Here is a 12055-nt window from a genome sequence, read left to right as displayed (position 1 = left end):
AAGTAATAAAATTATTTGCAACTTATTCTCAGTCCTTTACTAGCGGCAGAGGAGCTTGAGGGTCCTGCGCAACGTTTTTGCTGTTTCTAGGAATGCACTCTTCTGGATAGAGATCTTGGATGCAATGTTCCCTCTAAACTGAGCATGTGCGCGGTCTCTGCGCACAGAAAATATGCGTTGTGCACAAAAAAAAAATCTAACCTGAATTTAAATTAAAATAAATACGTTAACAATTCTGTTTTGCAGTGTTAGACAGTAAGTGACTGGCTGCTCCAGTATGGGATTAGAATGATGCCACCTTATCCCATAGTCCAGCCAATGATGTGATTCACATTTATCAGCTAATCAACGTCGTTGACAGGCTATGACAGCGTCCTTATGTGCCGACACCGGTGTTTTAGCTATCAAAGAGGTGTGGCTGATGTGGAGTGAATGATAACATGTACAACCATTGGAGATGTGAGCAGCAAATGACGGAAAAAGTGTGGACTTTATACCAGTTTTTAAATTGTGTCGATAGGCCACGTAAAACCAGAGTTATGATAAAAATATATGCAATGTGGCACAAATAATTTGTGTGGCATCAAATTTGATGCAGAACTGATTGTTCTGTAAATACTTTGAAATGTTTACTTAAAAAACTGCCTTGGCTGCATTTTTAGGTAAATAGCTGCAAGAAACTTTGTTGTTTGCAAAACTCAGTTACTTTTTTGAAGAAGTAACTATGTAATTAATTGCCCAACATTGGTCATTATATACTGTATTTTGCAGACAGAGAGTTGATCTCTCTCCCAGACCAGAGACTCATACTCATAATACAAGTCAGATCTTTATTTTAAAAAAAAAAATTAAAAAGAGAAAGAAAGTTGTGTTTTCAAAATTTACTTCCAATAGTGTTAACATACTACACAGGTCATGAACAAGATTTTTCTTTAAATTTTCATTGTAAGTGGGCTAAAGCAGTTATTTAAAAGTAGCCTAACATAAATGTAAATGCTGTAATTTGATTATTTTAATAAACCATGTAACTTGGATGGATTCGATGCTGCCGTGACCACACTGCACACGTCTACTTTTGCTCACAGTGGTCCAAGTGTCCACTCAGGGAGTTTGTGTGTTCGCTCAGACACGTGAAAAATTGGAGGGAACATTGCTTGGATGTCATTCTTGGGATCTGCTGGAACCACTCGCCCAGTTTGGGGATAATAAGAGTACTCCCCCAAGTGCTCTTATTATTACGGAGACCACTGTTGTTTTTTTGTTTTTTTTGCCTGTCCTGTTTGGATCTTTAGCCATCAGAATTGTTGTCTCAAGGCCAAGAAAGATGCCAAGCGGATTTACTTTACCAAATGGATCATCATGGCCTTGCCATATTGGTCCATTTGATTGACCTTTATTATAATTATGTATTTATTTTATTTGATTTTTGGTTGTTACAGATGGGACAGACATGACTGGGGGATAGGACAGGGAGAAAGAATGAAAGAAAGAGAGAGAAGGAAAGAAAAATAGAGGGGAGAAGAGATGGTGAGAAAGGGGAGAAGAAAAAAACAGAAAAACAAACAAAACTCCTTGATCACCTGTATGGAGAAAAAAACAGAAGAGAAAACAAACAAAAAAAGCAACATAATAAATACAACACCATCACAACAAACTAGCTAACAGCAGATAACAGTAGATACTAAATATTAAATGTTATTGTGCAGCACGCAAGATCGACAGCGCACAATGTGTTTGAGATAGCAGCCAGGAAAGGTGTAGTTTTTGTCTGTAAACACCCGTGTGTACACCTGTGTGCACACCTGTGTGGATCAGCACACTTGTATTCAAAAGGTTTCTCCATGTAACGATCTGCTAGGGAATGTGGGGAGCCATAGCCCCGTCCCCCAGGGCATGAAGCAGGTATGGAGGAGATCCAGGCCCCAGACATCCAGAGGCTCCAGAGTACGAGGACCCAAGGAGGACCACCAAAGGGGCAACCGTACCACCCTCCTGGGAAGAGCTGAGGAGAGGCACAAACGAGAAGTCACCCAGCAGCCACGGAGCAGAGGCCAGAAGGGGTTGTAGGGATGTGCCCCGCGGGCTTCTCGTTTGTGCCAGAGAGGACCGAGCATCAGGCCCAGAGGTCAGAGAACTGATTAATTCGATGGTGTTGTGTTTAGTATGTTGCTTTGGGTTTTTTTTGCTTGTTTTCTATTCTTTCTCTCTCAACAGGTAATCCAGGAGATTTTATTTTATTTTTTTTATTTATTTATTTTTTCCCCTTTCTCACTGTCCCTCTCCCCTTCTGTTTTTCTTTTCCTTCCTCTTTCTTTCTCCCTTTCCTATCCCTCACTCATGTCTGTCCCATCTGTAACAACTGAAAATAAAATAAAATAAATAATAAAAACAAAGGTTGATCAAATGGACCAGTACGGCAATGCCACGATGATCCATTTGGCAAAATAAATCCATTGGGTATCCTTGTTGGTCTTCAGACAACAATTCTGACAGCTAAAGAACCAAATGGGACAGGCAAAAAAAAAAAAAAAAAAGTCTAAGACCCAAGCTGACATATAGAAACAGACGAACAGGTGCACGCAGACACAAACGTGCATTCCCACCCCCATATACACAAACAAATTCTCGGCACTCACCTGACGTGGAGACAGACACAAATAGACACTGTACACACATTCACACTCTCCAAACATACTCTATATCCCAGGTCCAGGTACCCCTGCATCCAGAGGGGCAAACCATACCTGGACCCAGGAGATGTAACCCTTCTCTCTGGGGTGGAGGCAAGCAGACCACCTCATTATCTGCAGTAGCAGGGAGGCCCCGCATCCCAGACCCCAATCTGACGGCCAGCACCTCCTCCCAGCCCACCAGCCCTCACAGTTAACAGAACGGGGGTGAGTGAAGACCCCAAACCTCCCTCCACCTGCTCATATGTAGTGTTGCTGAATGTTGTTCTAAAGTGCATTTAAAATACAGGAGGGCATGGTGCTTCCTGCCAGAGAGCAGCATGGCTCCTCCCGAAAACCCTCAGTGTCTATATGCATTTAAAATTGAGGGTAGTGCACCAGCGCCAGAGGTGGGTTTGAATACACAGACCATCCTCTGGACACAGGCGGCCAGAAGGGGACAAACGTGGACCCTGGTGACACACCTGCACCCCAAGCCCTGCGTGTGTGGGTGGGTGTGGTGGAGCGGGAAGAGGTGGTCAGCTGAGGATGGGGAGGGAAGAAAAGATTGGGCAAGCGGCCCCTCCCTGGGGCTAGCTCCCCCGCTGACCTCAGTAGGCACCCCCACACTCTGGAACCCACCAGGGCAAGGGGGCCCAGGCCCATCTGCACCGGGGCCCACAGCAGCAGCACCGCCCTGCCCCACAGAGTCAGGGGCAGCCCACCTGACCCGACCGCAGAGAAAACTGCACCCACCCCACCATCCAATCATCTCCCAGACTACACAAGACAATAGACACCCAGGTTGAGTTCATTCTCCACCTCTCCTATATCTCTCCCCCACCTGCAGAGAGAGCTCCTGTAGAGAGGAGATCTCCTGCAAAGATGTAACAGCCTCCCCACCAGTTAGAGAGCCGTCCAGTTGAGCCGATGCACCAGAGGTCCCCCGCACCGGGGCTGAGCCCCCATGCACCCACCCGCCCACAACCCTGGCGACACAACAACCAGGACCCAAGCCCCCAAGGCCCAGCCAGAGCCCCAGCCCAGGAGCGGAGCACCCCCAGACCCCCAGGCCCCACGCCCGTCCTGGACCCACCCAGGGGCAGCCAGGCTACCAGGCCAGTAACCAACGTCCGCCAGCACAGACCCTCCCCCATCTCCACTGTATGCAGCCACAAGGAAAACACCATCTAAGAGCCACCAGAGCCCCTAACCAGGTCATGGCCACAACCCCCGAGTTAGGCCCTCCAGGGAAAACGTCCCTAGGGAATCCCCAGATGCCCTACCCTACCCCCATATCAACCACAATAGCGAAGGCAGGACCAAACCATGACCCCACCCCCACTAGGTGATGAAGCCAAACAAAGGAGCCCAAAGGGATTGATCAAATGTGATGGCGTAGGCTGTATCTAGACTAATGTGATCTATTAGATGGTTTTTATATTGGTTAGAATTAAGATTATTTTTCTTTTTCAAGGTTATGAGGACCGTTTTCTTGGCAATGCATAGGGCCGTAAAAATAATGTGGGCTGTGTTTATTTCTGTAGTGACCTCATCCAAGTTGCCCAGCAAGCACACTAAATGTCACCGTCCTGGGTCGTTTCAACCCAGCATTTTGAGTTTCTCATGCTTTGGTTGGATTTTGTATTTTTGGTTATTTTCTTCTTTCTGTGTGGAGTTTGCATGTTCTCCCCGTGTTTACGTGTGTTCCCTCCGGGTACCCACGGTGGCCTCCTCCCACCATCCAAAGACATGCAGTTTGTGGGGATAGGTTAATTGGTTAATCCAAATTGCCACTAGGTGTGAATGTGCGAGTGAATGTGAGTGCGAATGGTTGTCTGTCCCTGTGTGTTGGCCCTGTGACAGACTGGCGACCTGTCCAGGGTGTATCCCGCCTCTCGCCCTATGACAGCTGGGATAGGCTCCAGCGCCCCCCGCGACCCTGAAAAGGATAAGCGGAAGCGAATGGATGGATGGATGGATGTTTCTGTTCTCAGTATTAAGTGTTCACTTCATGTTTTGTCTTCATGCCAGCAATAAAGCTGAGGTTTTGAGTTGTATTCAGTGTCCGAGTCTCGCATTTGGATCCTCCTCTCCATCCGCCTGCACACAGAGCCCTGACATGAAGCTTCTCATGGTCGTTTCTGGGACTTCTCCGGCAGACTCTGGAATACCAGAAAACACAAGATTACTTTTCATGCTACGGGCTTGCAGATCGATAATGCTCTCTTTTATTTTTATATTTTCTATTTTTAACTGGGTCACATTTTCGGATAGAGATTTGACTGAGTCCCGTAGCATGGCGTTTTCCGCAGCAAGTGTTTTATGAACAAAAGGCATAAGATACATTTTCACTGCGATGCAGATGACTCCCCACTTTATCTATCCATGAAGTCAAATAACACATACCAATTAGTAAAACTGCAGGAATGTCTTAAAGTTACAAATCTCTTAACTGCTTCTAAATTCAGATGAAGCTGGTGTTATTGTACTCGACCCTATAAATCCTAGAAATATGGTATCTAACCAGATTCTTACTCTGGATGGCATTACCTTGGCCTCCAGTAACACTGTGAGGAACCTTGGAGTCATTTTTGACCAGGATATGTCCTTCATTGCACATATTAAACAAATATGTAGGATTGCTTTCTTCCATTTGCGCAATATTGAAATATCCTGTCTCAGCAATACGTTCTCACTCCCAACTCGTCAAATGTGTGACGCATGGTCAGGCTCCCTCTGCCTCACTTATCGACGCGCAGGGTACCCCCTCGCGTCGAGAACTGACATGGCGGGTCCTCTTATTGAATACTATAGAGCTCCCTAAACGTTGTTTATTGACGACAAGAGATTTCCGCGGAAGAGCCTGTTGTCCGTATATTTATACATTTCCGAAATCACGTTGTAGTGACGTGTACTGAACACAATAAATTATATAATGTAAACAACTACCTGAGAAACAGCAGATACATTAATTATAGGCTATTACTTTTGTATCGGTTATTGCATTTATAGAGGGAGTGGTGTATGCTGGGTAATGGCACAGCTAGTGACTGGGTGACTTTATTCACCCACTTTGGATGTTATCAGTCCATCAGGCGTTATTAGCAGAAATCAGTCCCATAGATATGGGCCATCTCCTGCTAGATTGTTCAGAAGGTTTGTCTCATCCATCCAGATGGAGGATCACTAACAGGAGCGTGGGAAGACTCCAGAATCTATGGAATCAGAACGATGCCACCTTGAAACGAAACCGAAAAAAATATTGAAACCGAAAAAAAATATTGTAACTGAAATAAATGTACTGAAAAATCTTGTATTGAAACCGAAAAAAAAATTGATAGTGAAAAACAATTAATTGAAACTGTAATTTTTTTGTTTTCGCTTACAATTTTTTTTTTTCGGTTTCAATCCATTTTTCGGTTTCAATCCACTTTTCGGTTTCAAACCATTTTTCAGTTTCACTCTGCTGGCACTGTTTTGGCGTCCGGGGGCGCGCTGGGGGGCGGGGATTCCGACCCGCATGTATTTGCATATATTATAATGCTGACCAATGACTGGAGGAAACACTGACGACGCGGCTGCGGTCACGGACAAACTCACACATGTCTGTTCGGGAATGGCAGATGCCGAGAGGTCCAGCGTTTACATTACCGACTATTTCAAAGTGACAGCCTGAGGTGTTCTTCAGTAAATTGGACTACCGGACAGGAGGACCTGAGTCCCCACCGCATTATTTTTGGTAAGTTAAATGTGTTTGTAAGCTAATCCGTAATTTAGGTCCTTAGCTACCTAAGGACCTAGCTAGCTAAAATGAACACTCGGCTGTCGGGGAAACTTGTTTTGTAAAGTTCATTTAGCTAACCCGTGCAGGTGAATGAATTTACCCTGACTAAAGAAATTAAGAGAAACGCACCGGGCTGCTTAGTGACTAACCACGGTTACTGTACTTTTATTATGAGTATTATACTGTAAGAGCAACAGGCTGGACTCTGCTTCTGCTCCTGTGCAGAGCTGATTATTAAATATGTGCAAACAGCAGCATGTTTTCTGTCGCTTTCCACATGTGGAAGGACATTAACGCCAACTTTTAAATTCCCCTCATTAGTCAATAGCTACGGATTAAATAGCAAAGCCCGATACTTATGTACTGAAACCAACTCCTTCCGCTTGTCAGCTTAAGTTAAAATGTTACATTTTTCCTCTGATTATTTTTTAGCTTTTTTTTGTTTTTGTTTTTTTACTGAGTTTGTTACAAATATTCTGGTTAAAAAACTGTCCAATTTATTTTTAATGAATTATGTTCACAAAGTCACATGTGCAGTACTCTGTACAGCTTGCATCCTTTAGGACAAATAATTTGAAACATTAATATTTCTTGTTCAATACTGAGCTGATAACACCTCTGTATGTTGTGACCAGGATGCAGCAGCAGACTGAACCTCGACTGAAACCTGCTCCATCATCTCATCTTTGCAGATGTCCATTTATAAAGCATCAACAACTCAAAGGTAAACATGATATTAGAAAATGTGTTAGTAAGGCCTTTAAAACAAATAAAAAAAATAAACAGCTGTCGGCAGAACTGTAGGACTGAACAACTTCAGATCCCGAGTGTGTGAGGACAGAGAAGGATCAGCTCTATTTCAGATTTGAGAGATAAACTTTATATTTCAGTTTGTGATGATTCTGTTCTGTTTGTGATTACAGGAGCTGTCCTCAGATTCAGACCTCAGCACCACCCAGTGACAGCAGACAGACCATCCTATATCTTCAATCTTTGTAGTAACTCCAAAATTAACTGAAGAAAACAGTACAAAAGTTAAAGTACCACATGTGCTGTCAGTGAAAGCTGCAGCTGTTTTATTGATAAATTTAAAGACAAAAAGTCAAAAGGATTAATCACCCCTGTAACTGTGTCACTATACATCAGCATTAACAGAACCTCAGTTTGGTGTTTCAGAAAACTGCTGATCTCAGACCTGCACAACTTCTGTTTTAAACACTGAATGTACTCAGCTACATGAAGAGCACATGATGTTTTCTCTGACACAATTAAATAAAACCTGATTAAAGTCAAAGGTTGTTACTTGTATTTGAACTAAAAACTTGTGATCTGGAATTCTTTCACTGTTTTTTGACAATAGTGTGTTATTTATCATAAAGTAATTCAGAGTCATTCATACCAGAGTAACCACAACATATATTTAACTTTCTACAGGACTTAAAGCTATTACTATAGCTTATAGCTATAGCTATTACTTAACTGCACTACTGTATAGTTCTGTGTAAATAATCATTCTGTACATATGATGATTTTTAATCCTACAACTGTTTATAATTTGCATAGTTCACATTTCTGTATAACTGTATATCTCAGATTTCTGTATAGTTTTTCATATTTATATCCTGTTCGTAGCCTGTACATAGTTTGTACTCACTACAGCCTGTACATAGTTATAGAATATTCTTAACATACTTCATACCGTGTACATTGTAACATACCATAATAGACCCATTTCTGTAATATACTTACATATCTATATTATTGCTAATATATATTGTAATATATCTATATCATGGCTAAAGGCACTTCTGGATGGATGCAAACTGCATTCCGTTGCCCTGTGCATGTGCAATGACAACAAAGTTGAATTCTATTCTATAATATTATGTAAAAGTCCAGACCCTCTGAGGATTATCTGAGTACTTCTAACATTACACAAAGCAAAGGTCTCCATCAGTGTTCATGAAATGCTGGGTTTATCCTTCTTGTGAGGGAGCTGCTGGTGAAGATCACGAGCCCTGCTTGATCCTGGCGACGAGTTTCAGTCTTCCTGGTGTTTCTGAAATGATGCCTCTCACTCTGGGTCAACAGAACTTCTGTCATAGGACAGCTGTAATGAAAGAAATTGAAGTTTTGAAAAAAAAATATCTTGGAAATGCCCTAAATGTGAGAAGCAGATTTTGTATTTACTTTTCTTTTGCCAATCAAGATAACAAAGTATAATTTTCACCATACAATTACTAACCTTGTCATCTCCTGCACTGTCTGTTTTGGACTCTGGGCTCGTCCTTCCCAGCGCTCATGAGACTGCTTTGATGCACTGTGGTATGAGGTGCTAACCTGTTGACAGTGTTGGGAAGGTTAATTTTAAAATGTATTCCACCAAAGATTATAGAAGTAATGTATTCTGAATACTTTACAACTACATGAATGTACTATTGCTGTGTGATTTATTACTATTACTGAAGGCTACTCGCCATACCAATACCAACTAGATGTTAAAATCTTAATATAAATGAATAACAGTAGGTGGACATTAGGTAAGGCTGCACTTTTTGCAGCGATCTTGTGTAGAAAACTATTCAGCGCGTATATAAAACAGGTCAGTATGGAAGAAATATAGTATCATCAGAATTCAAGTATTTTTAGACATTGAATTTATGACACTGAATTTTTATCCTCCAAATTTCCCTGCAAAAATATTCACCTGCAAAAATTCACCTGCAAAAATTCACCTGCAAAAATTCACCTGCAAAAATTCAACTGCAAAAGTGATGAACTTTAATGACCCAAGCCAGAGCAATCAGCACCAGATCGAGTCGAGTGGCTCTCAGCCAATTAAATTACGCTGTTTGATCACATGACACCGTTAGCCAGCAGTTTGTCTCCTAAAAGAGAGCTGTTTAGAGGTGAGTGATTAAGTTTTTCTCCTAAATAGAGATCATTACAGAACGCCTAGTCCTACTTAAAATCCCATTTATTTTTATTTTATCATCTACTCGAACTAAGGAAAACGTTTGACTAACTCAAAGACAATTTCCACGCCTCCCCTGCCTGACTGCAGAGGCAGTTTTGAATTTAGGAGCAGCAAGATGGAAGCGGCAAACCCTGGCGATTCTCCGGTAAGTATATTGTTTTTTATCTTCAAGTTTGTCTTTTGAAACGTTAATTTTATTTAAATCCGTTGCTCAACTCGTCTGAGGCGTGTCTCACTAAGCGCTACATGCTAGCATCCTGCTAACCGAGCTACCCTTTACATGCTGTGCTTTAGAAAATAGGATACTCGTTAAAAAATACTCCGCAGATATTGATAGATAGACGAACACTGCAAATATAATGTTGTAAACGAAAACGGCCTTTGGTGAAGTGGTAAAATACACCATGAATAGAGCCATAGAGTGAATGGCTGCCATGGTTGCAGAACGGCCTGATTTAATGACAAGAATGGGGAAGAGTGAGGCGAAGTGAACCAAAGCCACAAAACACGGTCAGACAAGGCGGCAAAAGGGCAGTGATCTGTCCGTCAGTATGAAGTTGGTGTGTGCTTTGGTGAACAAAAACTCGAGACCGGTAGCAGGAAGGTGGGAGACTCGTGTTTCACTGGAATAGTGGTGAATTAAAACATCCTTTGTTGGGGACATTTAGGTGTAAATGCATCCATAAAGGTGAGACAGAGGCAGACTAGACAGTGAAGAAAACAAGGCAAACATTAGAAATATTAAAACGGAAATATAGGATTAATATAATATACAATTGGGGAAAATGTAAGGAACACAATGTAAATGATATTGTAAAGTCATTAAAACAGCATACTCTGATTAAAAGAAACAGATAATTGGGTAGGATGATGATGATAATAATGATGATAATAATAATAATAATAATAATAATGTTAAAGAACATGTACAAGATGGGTATGTATACTTGTAGCCAGAACTTAACAACTACAAAGTTGTAGCATGCCAGACCATCTTGATTGAATGTAACTTCGCTCCACACAAGTTTTATGGTAGACATATTCATATTGGTAGGGCTGCTCGATTATGGCAAAAATGATAATCACGATTATTTTCACTGAAATTGAGATCACGATTATTTGACGATATTTATTTAACCCTTTAAGACCTACTATAGAACCAAGTCCACCAGAGCTTATATTATTTTTTTTTACATGTTGTAGTGCCATTTGTGGGAGCATTTCAAGTTGCTATACATCAATACAACTGTTATAGCCCATATTTTAATAATATGTATGCATGAAGTCCATAGTAATTACATAAATTGCAAAAAAGTGCAATAAACTACAAAAAAAATAGAAAATCGCTTTTGTTTTGTTTACATATATTTCTACTTGGAGAAATTTAAGAGGTTTATCCCTCAAAACTTTAAATACAATAAAGTTGCAAAAAATAGTTTACAACAACAGGAAATTTATTTTGAGTGTCTTCATAGTTTTATTTTGGAGATACAGCAATTTTTATATACTGCAGGAAAAACAAAAAACAATCCTATGATGCAAATTTGCAAAGAAAACAGCAGGTGCATCATTTTACTATGGGAAGTGTTACGAACAGCTGATAGGAACGGCAAAGCGTGTTTCTGGAATATTATGCTTTTGTTCCTGCAAGCGCTTTTTATGCAATTTTTGCAAAGCTATATGTGGAACGAAACCGTGACCGAGGACAAGCTGATGGCATCAAATGTAAGTACAACTCCTCCGGTTTCATATGCAAAACAAATTATTGCGCTAGCTTACACGGTTCAGGTTCTACAGGGATTTAAAAATAGTTACGCAAAACGGAGCGTGCTGCTCTGACCGGCTTTAAAGGGTTAACAATGACTTTAAAAAATAATATAAAATAGTGTGCAACACCACTGAAGTTTTTTTTTACCTCTATTTTCAACCAACGGCAGTCACTCTCCTCTCCAAATAACTTCTGCTTAGCTTTCCGAGCTTCCCTCGGGTCCTCTTAATCAGCAGTCTCCACCCTTTTTTGCGCCACCCTTTATGCCCGACAATATTTTCACGGACCGGCCTTTAAGGTGTCGCGGATAAATGAGGGAGGGGCCAATAATCGGCTGAGTCATTTTTAATGATCGTTGAAAGCCCAGATCGTAATCGTGATTAAAATTCAATTAATTGAGCAGCCCTACATATTGGTATCTAATAAATGATTAATTCTTAGATTTTATCAAACGTTAATTTATAAATTGTTTCTGTCTTTATGTGTTTGTTTCAGATTATGCAAGATGTAATTATTCAGTCAGCAAGACACTTGCTGCAGTTACTGACATCATCCAACTGAACTGCTGCTGTGATGAATCAGAATACAAGGTTTACTTTAGCAAGACCTATGAGTTAATGCTACATTTAACTAAATTGTTATATATTTTGTGTCCAATATTGTCTCCATATGATTTTGTTTTTTGCAACATCTTGCAGAGAACAGAGTCAAGGTACCAGCTTGGTCAACCCTAAAAGACCATCTGTTCATCAAGAAATGACCAGGTGAAAAAGTCATAAACTAAACACTCTGCATGACCATGGAATTTAGGATGCAACTTTGTATCTTACCTGCTCTACACTCAGGGCTTGAAT

At 41.1% G+C, this 12055-nt stretch overlaps 1 long non-coding RNA gene across 1 annotated transcript; it reads left to right on the top strand.

The window, feature by feature from the left end:
• Positions 1–9192: 9192 nt before the first annotated feature.
• Positions 9193–12055, top strand: LOC113007160 (uncharacterized). The gene is made up of 3 exons (XR_003269862.1): positions 9193–9578; positions 11697–11791; positions 11900–12055. It is a non-coding gene; the product is annotated as an uncharacterized LOC113007160 (long non-coding RNA).

This window comes from Astatotilapia calliptera, chromosome 15 (genome assembly GCF_900246225.1).
Source record: "Astatotilapia calliptera chromosome 15, fAstCal1.2, whole genome shotgun sequence".
Classification (NCBI taxonomy): Eukaryota; Metazoa; Chordata; class Actinopteri; order Cichliformes; family Cichlidae; genus Astatotilapia; species Astatotilapia calliptera.
Note: the sequence above shows the minus strand (reverse complement) of the source record. Positions and strands in the feature narration are given on the sequence as shown.